The sequence below is a fragment of the Festucalex cinctus genome, chromosome 13 (genome assembly GCF_051991245.1).
Source record: "Festucalex cinctus isolate MCC-2025b chromosome 13, RoL_Fcin_1.0, whole genome shotgun sequence".
NCBI classification, from domain to species: Eukaryota; Metazoa; Chordata; class Actinopteri; order Syngnathiformes; family Syngnathidae; genus Festucalex; species Festucalex cinctus.
The window spans coordinates 11353599-11365482 of NC_135423.1; the positions used below are offsets into that span (position 1 = coordinate 11353599).

General features: G+C 38.8%; 1 long non-coding RNA gene across 1 annotated transcript in view; it reads left to right on the forward strand.

Annotated features, from left to right (window-relative positions):
- LOC144032788 (uncharacterized) overlaps positions 1–6983 on the forward strand; it is a 29525-nt gene extending 22542 nt beyond the window's left edge. The window contains exon 4 of the long non-coding RNA XR_013287792.1: positions 6825–6983. This is a non-coding gene — a long non-coding RNA (uncharacterized LOC144032788). The remainder of the gene's footprint in view (positions 1–6824) is intronic.
- Positions 6984–11884: the final 4901 nt, after the last annotated feature.

The following is an 11884-nucleotide window of genomic DNA, read 5'->3' on the forward strand; positions in this document are numbered from 1 at the left end:
ATTAATTACATTTAGTATATTTACTTTGTATTAATTTAATTAACTTGATATATCACTTTGAATTCAGTTTAATGAACTCATCATTAATTAAACGTAATATATTCAATTTGGATTAATTTAGTTAACTTAATATATCACTTTGGATGAATTTAATTCACTCACTTTTGTTACGTTTGTCAACAATTTTGTTTAATCTTAAATTGGTTCAACAATTATCTTCGTAGAGTACTAGTAATGAATCTGACTTATTAGGCTATTAAACTATTTACAACTAAAATAGTAGCAACATCTCTCTTCATGAATAAAAAAAAGTTTCAAAAGCAAAATTTTGCTCCACTTTCTATCTCTCAAATTATGAGGAATCTTTACCAGGTGTGCTAAAATAATTATGACAAGTCTCGGCATGTTTAATAAAGTCAGGCAATGTCAAAGTAGCTCTTCCACCCTTTTATTTTTCTGTATGCAATCCTGAAAGGAAAATGTTTGGACACCCCAGATTTAGGCCATTTTTTACCAGATGCTTTAAGCTCTAATGATGTCATCCCACGGCGTATATACTGTAATATGATGCATTTTTAATGTAATTATAGCCATCACTGTGGCCTTAAACATGTCACCAAAAGTCCATAGCTGTCATTTTGCTGCTGACGACGAGGTCTGCTCTTATTTCCAGTACGTGGTGGACTGTCACTAATCTCTTCTAGTAAAGCAGCAGTTGGCTGCAGTTGAAGCCAAGAACACACAAAGAACATATCAGCTCGGGGAAGAAGACTCGATTAATGATAAAAATGAATGACGTGCCGGGCGATGGCAAGAGGCAGCAGTAAGTCGGCGCGGAGACCAGCATTCAGTTTGACCCTCACTGATCTCTGCTGTCTATCGCACTCAGAGCCCAAGAAAGCGGATTCGCTTTCAGAAAGCGCATCACTTGTCAAAAGGGGCTGTCAGACGCTAAGGTAGGAAGGCACTTCAATTATAGCAAAAAAAGTAAGCGCTTATCCTGGATGTGACGTTTCTGTTGATCTGGCATTTTTACTGAGGAGAGACATGGGATGGAGGCAACTGAAAGTAAAACAAGTTACTTTTTTATACCTTATGTATTAGTCTTCCAGGATTAGGAAGACCATTGAATAATTACTTTTAATTAACCAAAAAGTAGCCTAGCAAAACCAAAATACAAAACACAAGATATTTGGTGCAACCAATATATTTTATCTGTGACATTTTTGCAAGCATAAAGAAAATCCAGTACTTCATTTTTAGCCTACTTTACTCACAAATTCTGCGGAGCTCAGCATAAAACAATTCATTAAAATATATATGCTAAATAGATGAATGTTTAAATAATTTTGACTGCACTCACAGTACTTTTTTAATGCCCTAACAATGACTTTTGCATACAATACTTTATCCAAGTGTTTTGCTAGCTTTTAATACCAAGTACTACTTCAAAAATAATACACTCCAGATAGTGCACCACGATCTAGAGTATGATTGATTACTTTTTTTTTTATCGTCATTTTATTTACATTTGAATGAACCTTTCAGTACTGTAAATGTGATTCTAAGATCAATTCAATTTTTATTTCTGATGTGTGATAAATGATAAGGGACAGAAAGAAGTAAAACTTGTGTGGTCTGCCCCTGATCATCATCAACAACAACAAAAAATAATCAACAGAAAGTAAATGACAGCGAGCAGTCAAGACGCTTTCATTATAATAATTCAGCAGCATGTCCTTGTGCTATATGTATTTTCCCAGTAATTGAGCTTTTGTTATTTTTTTAAAGATACAGATAAACTGAGATGATTTTGTTTTGCAATCCAGATTGTTCCATAAGCTGACACTTTGAGTTGAAATACATTGTTCTTTTAGTTTTGTTCTATATTTTGTTTTGGAGAAAATATCTGTTTCTCTTCATCTATACTCACTTTCCCCCCCCCTTTTTTTTAATTTATTTAATTTGTATGTTAACTGGTAAAATTTCATGATTTTCTTTAAACATGATTTTGAGACGGTTAAACTCCATCAATTCATTAAATTTTAAAGTTTTTGCTGTATAAATAATGGATTAATGTGGTATCTGTATCCGCAGCCGCAAACGACAAAAATTGCACGTTTCTGTAAAAGAATTCTCCAATAAAAGATGATTTGATACGTATCGTGATATATTTCAAAGTGGAACAATGCGGTTCGATTCAAAGTACTCACATCTTTTCAAACCGATTTTCCAGTTCATACTGTTTTTTTTTTTTTGTGTACCCATTTTATATAGTAAATACTGCACATAGCAAAGTAGGCTTACAAGCTACTGTAAAGAAGTTAAAAAACACAACTGTAAGTTAAATATTGACCCCCAATAAAATTTAAATTTTACACAGTTCTTTACAATTGAATGCAAATATATTGTACTTAAACGTTAAATAGAACAGATTGACCATATCTTGCATTTGCGTATACAGGTCAAATAATAGTCCAAACCCATGTAGGACCTATTTTACATTTGGAGCTATTATTCATAGCCATTCATCATGTGTTGCCTTACAATTCTCAAAGGAATAAACCTATAAATGTGTGCTATAGAGATAGAAACCAAAGCTCTATCATTGGGGAAAAGGATGGTATGTTTTGGAAAATCAGTAATGAATGTGATTTGTAGCAATTTGCAAATCCACTGCAATTCCCCTGTTGTTCATTAGTCAATTATGCGCAAGCATCATCCAAAAGGAAAAGGGGAAACCAAGCATAGCCGCTTGATCTCATCCCTTCGTTTTTTTTCCTTCTTTCATCTTCCCGCCGTTGCCCATTTATATTTTCTTACTTCATCTGCACTTCTCTTTCTGCCTTTACACGTTCCTCTCCTCTCACCTCTGTTCTCCCCCCTCCCCTCCCAGGAGTTCCGTGTTGAAAGCACAACAGCAGAATTTGTTTTGCTGCCTCTCATCCGATTAGTGTTGATTTTTCTGTTGCCAAGCTGTAGTTCAGTGGAGTGGATGAACTTCTTTAGCGGTTTATCACAGGCTGCTCTGCTCAGTGGCCCCGCGGTTTGTTACCTGCCATTTACTATGAAATTAAAATCAATGGGCGCCCAAATGCGATTATGGCTCGCCATCATTGAAACCAACGAGGGTTTCCTGCTTAGGCGGATATGGAAGGTCAGTCCCAGTGGTGCACAGCAGTCTTGAACATTTTTTTGTAGCTGTCATTGTCTTGTTCTCGCTTAGCGTTTCCCAATCCTTTGAAGACGCAAGTCTAGCTGGATTAGCAGTAAATGTACATCCATTCATTTAAACTGCCTCTCAATAAACAGCACACGTTAACTGAAGCCCCCCAACTTGGCTTGAGTTGTGCGCCAACGATGACACACTGTCCTGTCAGAGTAGTAATGACTGAGATTTGCGCTCTATTATTAGAGCCGGGGCCCCTATGAGGTGCCCTCCGAGACCCCTGATTCTCTACTGCTGGTTCTGGATGAGGCGGCTCATGTAGTGAATCACCAGACGCAGGAGAACATGCTGATAAGCGGCTAAATGATTGTCTGGGTGTGTATGTGTGTCTTCATTCTCTCTGTATTTACAAAGTATAACATCAGATTACAAGATTAATCATATGGGCTTTATATCCTCATAATGAATGAGGGTGCACAAACAGTGGCAGGTCACGTCACCTATTCTGTTGATTTACTACTTGAATCATCTACAATAACATACCTGCATGATCAAGTGTTCGTTACTATTTGTATCTTTTCAACAGTAAGAAGATAATATTTTGCCTATAATTAATGTGATAACATTATTTTTCATGAACAATTAATAGATTTAAAAAACAATTTTATCCACTTGCTGTCGACTGGCGATGACATCACCTGTGCTGAGGAAGTGGATAACGACCAATCATGGCTCAGTTTGCTGACCAAACCCAGAAAACAGGTGCGGTGTGATTGGACGTTACCTATTTCCTCAGTACAGGTGATTTAATATTCAGTTGACAGCTAGTGGAAAAATCTGTTTTTAAAGGTATTAATTGTACATAAAAAATAATAACGTTATCAAATTAATTATGGACAAAATAAGTTTTTGGAAACTTGACTTGACATGTAAACTGCACTGTTGTTGTTTATATAAATTCCATCACGTTTCACATTGTAGATCTCTGTGCTTACAGAATGCCAACCTTCTTATAAATACACACAAAACTGCAAGCAATACTGAAACAATAAGTTAATTGGTGGGGTGGGCAATTGTGTCTCACCATTGGCTCATAGTTGACAAATGTCCATCCTTTCTTCGATTGGCACAATAGATATAAAAAGTCTACACACCCCGTTCCAAAATGAGACCAAGATCAACCATTTCAAACCCATTTCTAGCATTATTGTGGCAAATAACGTATAAATAACATAATAAAGAATACAACACAATTGAAAAATAAAAAACAAAAATAGTGTGTGTAGTGTGTATGCACAGCTTTTTATAACTGATGTAGCTGTGTACAGAATTGACCAAACACACACAAAATAAAATGGCAGGAACAGCTTACTAGAACATCTGAAATGATTTTAGGTACAATCAGTTTGCTCACAAAAACATATAAATACGTTATATTTTAAATGTTTTAAGTGTCCCAAATGTTTTAAGACATTTTTATACTTTTTTTTGTTTGTTTGTTTGTTTTGTTTTGTTTTGTTTTTTCAAGAGCATACGGAAGTCTTTGATGCAGGCTGTCAATGGCAGTGAACGGGTTTAAAAAATGGTAATAAAAACGGCTAGCAGGTGGCAGCAGATTATAAGAGATCAACCGGGGCCATGTTGAAAACAAGCTGTTTCCCTACTGTTTTTTTTTATTTTTTTATTTTTTTATTTTTTTTTAACTGCTTCTTTTGGCAGGTTCCATGTTTTTAGACTAAAAGAACACAATATTCTGTGGGCTTTGCAAAATCAGTCAAAATACAGTAAAACAGCCAGGAGCGAAAGGAGTTGCTTCAGTGAAAATGGCTGCGAGTGTGAATGGTTAAACAGTGGCAGGTGTGTGCTGACTCTGATTTGACATGAGTTTGAATGCCAGGAAAGCCTACTCGAACAGCTGAAGTTGTTTCTTTACTATGCCTTTTCAATTTAGTTGCAAATGTTATAGGTCACATTAATGGCAGAAAAAAAACACGTTTTAAATGATTCATTTAAATGGAATTTGAACAGACAGTATTCGATCACGTTTAACAGACTCTGGTTTTCCAAATTTTCCCCGGAAACAGTTTTGTCTTTCATAAGATGTTAACTTGAGGCTCCTCTGTTTGTAGTGTATAGCTCATTCTCAGTGAACCGTGAGATCCATGCAGGGGGTCTGTTGCAAAGAGGAAGATAGCGGGAGGACAAGTGTACACTATCTCGGCAGGCGGGTTCAGAGCTGTCTGGCAATGTCACTGTGTCATCGCCATGGGAACACAGAGCCCGCAGACTCTTTTTGGACTAATAGGCAGTTGTCAAGGCAATGATAAGATAAATGCTGCGTTTGATGGAAACATAGAGCGATGGGCACCAAGAAGCCCAAACAATCAGTGGAGAGCTAGGAGGGGAGAACGAGAGGTGTTGTAGAGAGCGGATGGGTTCCCCGAGGACGTCAAACCTTTTTCCTACCCTCTCTTGCAGTCTTTGTGAACCCCTTCGCCCCCCCTCCTTTCTTCTTGATTTCTGCTTTGTGACACTTCACTGTAGGAGCATGTCTTCTATGCGTGTGTGTTTGCGCGACTGTGTGCGATATGCTCCGAGTCACTTACACACATGTAGGGGAGAGCTGTGTGCTTATCTAATGTCGTGGATTGAATTCAGTTAGCCCCAGTGGGATTGGGTTAGGGGATGTCAGAAAGATAGATGGGCATCATGCTGCGACACCACAGCACGCCTACACCGCTCCGATTGTTTTGCATGCAGGCTAGCATACACGCATGCTGTCCAAGTACAAAACATGTCATAGTCGAGCCTTATTTTACAAACGAGCCGGTCAGTTCATATTCCGTCCTAAATTTTTTAGAAAAATTACCTTGGTTAACGCACCATTTTCGGTTCACGACCCGTTTGACGTGGCTGCGGAAAGCTAATAAGTCCGCTAAAGGATGAGCTAACTACTTAGATACTTAGATGTGACTGGCTAGCTGGCTAAAGGAGGGTCTTTTGGTCACGATTTGAGAGATTTCTGGTGATATTGTTAGTGAGACTTTGTGGTTTCATGTTTATTTTACTCATAAGTCACCTTCCCGCTGTTATCTTGCTGTCTTTCACTGTGTGATTTCAAATATTTATTTACATTCTCCATGGATACTGCTAGCCTAAAATGGCCACCGCATCCCACTAGGCTAAAATGTTGCACAGTTGTTTGCTTGTGAACACAGTGATATTTCTTTTAAAGTTTGTTTTCACGTAATTGCTATTTTATAGGCCTACTGTATTTATTTTTAACTACACACCATTACAAACAAGGTAAGGAAAGTGGCTGGAACAGATTAATGTTTCACTGGAATAAGAAAAATTCATCATTATGAAAACCTAAGAATGTCAATATTTTTTACTTTCATGCCCCCGTTGTGTTGAAATGAACATTTTGCAATTAGTGTACTTTAACTATGTGAAAGCCAAATAGAAAGAAAAAGAGTAATGTTTTTTTGGTCCTTTTCTACAATCTTACAGTTCCTAACATACTGCATAAATAAGGTGATTGGTTTGTCATCCCTGTAAATCACTTCCATTTTTCTTCCATGTAATACAGCAGTTTTCTATTTTCAACCATCCCTACAAGGACATCGTTTTTTTTTTTCTATTCCCATTCAAGTCTTCCGTGATTGATGCATCCGGGGACTGTCTTTGCTGTCGCGCCTGTCTCCGAGGTCCTGGAGGAAAGTGACCGTGCGACCCGAGGATATTCCCGCTTGATGAAAACATCCATCTGAAATCTAATGTTTGATCAAATTGTGAAGCGATTAGGTAACAAAGAGAGACAACCGAGCATAAACTAGCCGTACCTCCGATTGGGCCGCCCTGTCAGTCTTGTGGTCATGTATTGATTTGTTGCCAGTTGTACAACAAAACAGTCCCACGCTTTCTTGGTTTTCCATCTTGTGTTTCATATGTTTACATACGTAACATACAGCAGGCAGAGAGATTTAAAATCTTCCATGATTCGCCATGTAGACGTCCACGGCGTCTTTTTCTTTGTTGCAGAGACGCACACAAACAGACACACGCTACCTATATGTGTGTGTATGGTCCGTATGATCTTTCCTCAAGAGAGTCTGATAGACTCGGATGCCCTGCAGTAATGGCGAGCCGTACCTGGCCATTGCTGCCTTCTCATGGCCTCAGGCAACTACTTAGCAATTCCGCTCTGAATACAATGGGCTACACACACACATGCAATAGTCGTCTTTCAAAGCTCCTGACCAGTAATGAATTTTCAGACCTTGGACGGCTCCTTCTGATACACTTCAAACGGCGACTAACTAAAGCAGGTCTATTCTTTCACCTTTTGTCTGCCACTGTCGATTGCCCTTTGAAAGCGAGACTAAATGAATCTTTGGGGCGGATCTAACACTACCACAACCAACGATATAAATTCATTTCGAATTTAATTGTCATGGTTTTCTTTTGCAGGTCAACAAAAATACATCTGGCCTTGTTACTTCACATTTGCTTCCTCTTCACTGACTTCTCCTTCTTACCGCTCCCGTTTGGATGCACGTATATGCTTATATTTGTCGTTTGACATGAGAGAGGTTCAGGAAGAAGCGCATATGAAGACGTGCCAATCACAGAGACGAGAAAGGACACGGAGTTTATACTACGCCGGCCTCGCTGCAGCCAGCGTTTGAAAAGAGAATACATTTCTGTCACACTCGCTTCACGTCGGCAGCGTTGGTCTTTATTTATTTATTTTTTTAGTCTGGCATTGGAGAGGCTCCGGCAAGCGCTCACGAGGCGTCACCTGTCGGGAAATGACGCAACGTTACATTACCACACAGGACTCTTTCGTGGACATATGTAGGGTTGGATGAACCAGGATGGCCAGTAGAGGCGTGTAAATATAAAACCCGGACTTCCTGCCGTCCCCTCCATTATGGCAGCGATGGAAACTTAATCTGACTGAGCACCGATGTCACCCATGTCGCTATCTACTCTGGCCATCCACATGCACTTCCCACTTTTAGGTGGAATTTGAATGCATTGGATTTTACATCGTTTTTTTTTTTTTTTTTTTTTCCTGTCTGTGTTGAAATATTAATGTTAGATTGTGTTAGTATTTTTGACTTTATTATTGATTATCATTCACATTCTTAGTTTGATGGCAGTTGATGTTGACGTCACAGGCATTATTCCTTTTTAAATTTTTATTGTCTGTGTGTGTAATTTTACGATAAATATAGACCAACTCAACGTCAGGCAACATTTTGAAGAAGCATAAACATATTTCTCTATACAGTAAGCTTCAACTAACATTTACCGTTACAGGTGGAAATCTGTGATATAGACCATATTAATATACACAGTATACATTTTTATAGTTTAAGCCCTCCCACATGCTTTAAACTTACTAAAAACAGACGTAATGTAAACATATTTGAGCATACAAAAAATTGTAACATAAATTGTATCAAAAATAGAGCTGTCAACGATTACATTTTTTAATCAGATTAAACGCATCTTAGAATTTTGATTAATCACTTAATTAAAAAGGCTTTGTTGTCAATATTTTTTTTGCAAATAGGACATTTGCAACCATCTGTTTTTACTTTAAAAAGCAATCACCGAATCGGTAACATCAGTCCCCCCTTTTTTAAATTACTATATGTATACAAACTACTAAATAAACACCAATCACTAGTTCATAAACAGTAATCAGGGGGAAAATGTTTTTGTAATACTTTAATGCAAAATTAAAATGAATCTGATTAATCGATTGAATAATCAATTCTAAAAATATTCGCTAGAGGCAGCACTAACATAATGCTATTATTCGCAAAGGTGAATACTACACTGCTTGTATACTCTTTACCTTGTCATACATGAGATGACATTTGTGTTAAGACATCAGTGCAGTGGGTGGCAGCCATTTTTATTATCTGTTGTGGGTGTGGTGAACATCAATGCGATTATCCAACTTTTTTTTTTTTTTTTTTTTTTTTTTTTTTACCTTGACCTTGCTCATGGAGGGTATTTTCTAGTCAGCAGAACGCTTTATCTCTGAAAGCGGCAATCAATAAGGATAATTAATGATGCCCGCCGCAATGATAGCCTCAGCAGTCATTACCAAGCATTAATCCGTGCAGTCAGAGGAGGGTCAAGGCCGGCCGCATTGCTCACCTAGAGGCGGGGCACAAATTAAAATCATCTACACGCTGCCTGCTCTGTCAGGCCTTTTCTGATGCATTCTCCTCCGTCGGGGCCGTAATTAAAGATGGCCCATTGCTAGGTGGAGGGGCGCCGGGGTGACAATCCGCAGCGATGTCTCTTTAATATACAACACTTAGCCCGCAGGATGACACTAACAGCAATCTGCAAGAACTCATCTCACCTGCAAGTGTGGGTGGGTGGATGTTTCCTTTCCTTTTTTTTTTTTTTTGGTGTGTCTAGATACGCCGGCACATTAATCAAACGCACAACATGCAATTTTCTAATAACGCGGCACCGTGAGGAATGTGATTTAGCAGTAAATATAATTTGGCCTGGGTGGGAGACACATCAAGTGGATGTATTATCTTTGCCGTAATGCTCCGCTTAGAGAATGAAATATCACCCGTTTTAACAGGTGATCTTGGGATAACTCTCAACACTCTTATAATGTCTAAATATAAGATTTAACATTAGATACTGTGAAAAATGGAAAAGGGAATGTTCTCGTAAGATGACTTGACAATAAGTTAAAATGAATCATTCTCATCACTGCAAGAGAAATATTAATCGGATGAAGCAACATTGCAGATAATGGTTACTGTAGATGACTTGTTCTGCTGCCATTTGTCAAGTGGTGAAAAAAAAAATGGCATTATCTGTCCGTCTCGTTTACGTCTTTCTGATTGGTTGTAGCGCCTCATCAGGGTGTGGGAGCAGCAGAGTCTCCCGAGTGCCCCACCTTGTTGTCAGGTTAAAGCTGGTAAGAGAAATTCAGCTTGATTCCACAATTCATGGGCGACATTTTCATTGTGCCTAAACTTAAGGCTAAAAATTGGAAATGTGAGATTAAATTTCATGTAATGTTTAAATTACTTTTTTGCTTGGCCGGCGTCCAAACGCGGGGAAAGCGCCGCGGGCCAGAGGGGAGATGTTTAAGCGGAGGTTGCGCTCTCTGCCAGAGTCGAAGTGGAGAGAATCTATAATAATGAAAAATGCATTTATCCCTCAGCTGCTGTTCCTTTTTTTTCCCAAGCCTGGTTTAAAAAACAAAACAAAACAACAACATTGCAGCAGAAAACGCGTGTATGTGTAAGCGAGAACGAAATTAAGTGTATGTCACATTCAACAAGCACAAGTCAAGTGAAAAATAACTACATCAACATCCCATAACCTCATGTGTGTCAAGTTGGAATGCTACTTCTCCTGAGTGATTAGGAAGAGTCAAGCTGCACGCATCAGCGAGGATGCTTGATGATGATGGACACGCAGCGGTTATGTCGGACTCCCACGCACCATTACACTGCGTTCCGCCGTCCTCGAGTAGCTCCCCCACCTTCAGCTCCGTTTGGGTAAAGTGAGGAGGCGTGCAGGCACGATACAAGACAGCTCTAATTATTTTGCATATTTCTTAGCGAGTTGACTTCTGTTTATTTTTGCCTTTTAAATGCCATCTCATTAAACATATTAGCGGTCAGGGAGTTAATGAGTTTGGACGGTGAAATCCTAACAAAGATGTAAATCAGCAATTTGCTGTGCACGTGCCGCACATGCTTTCCACCTGGGAGGTTATGTTTTTATTACAGTTTGATTGTAACTCATGAGGATTATACAAATTTAATGACTTAATGGAAATGAATAAACCTTTGTGGAGGGTTGGACCAAATATAAACTGATGTTTATACATATTAGTGCAGATCTATTCTGCATTTCATGTTAGCTTAGCGATAACGTGGCTTTTCCGTTTCGCCTGTTTTCTCCTTCTACTCAGTGTGTCACATTTAGCTCTTTGTTCTCCTTTAGTGATAACGATACTTTGTCAGACAAGAAGCTTATTTGCCGCCACAGAGGCAAAGAATAACAACTTAGAGGAGAGGCTCTGTATCATGGAAGAGCGGTGTTTAGCTTTAGCCATGCTAGCTATCCAGTCTCAGTTTAGCGCCAGCTAGCTTAGCATTCCCGCACTAAAGCATTCAGGAAAGCAGCAAGAATGGGTGACTGTTCAACAAGCAAGGACCATTTTTCACCCCATTTTCTGGCGGCCTTGTTAAGCATGACATCATCAACAAGCGTTCAACTCTGTACTGTAAGTCCAAATTTTTACCATCTACCGAGTATAGGCCTACGGTACACCCTTAACTCATTCACTCCCGCCCATTTTCACTGAAGCAACCCCTTTACTGGATTTTGACTGCTTTTTCAAGGCTCACAGAGTTTTATGTTCTATTGCTATAAAACATGGAATCTACCAAAAGAAAAATTTGCATCTCTTCTTTCATCAGGGAAAAAAAAATATTTCTATCTGTTTCCGTTTTGCAGCAATTGGCATTAGAATATAGCTGTCATCACAAATCTGTTTAACAGTGGGGAAAAGAGTTTTTTGCAACATGGCTCTGTTTGAGCTCTTATACTCTGCTGCCACCTGCTGGCTGTTTTTGTAATAACTACCATTGCTTCAAGCATTTTCTTCAGTTCAGAGGCTGCATCAAAGCCTTCTGTATGCTCTAG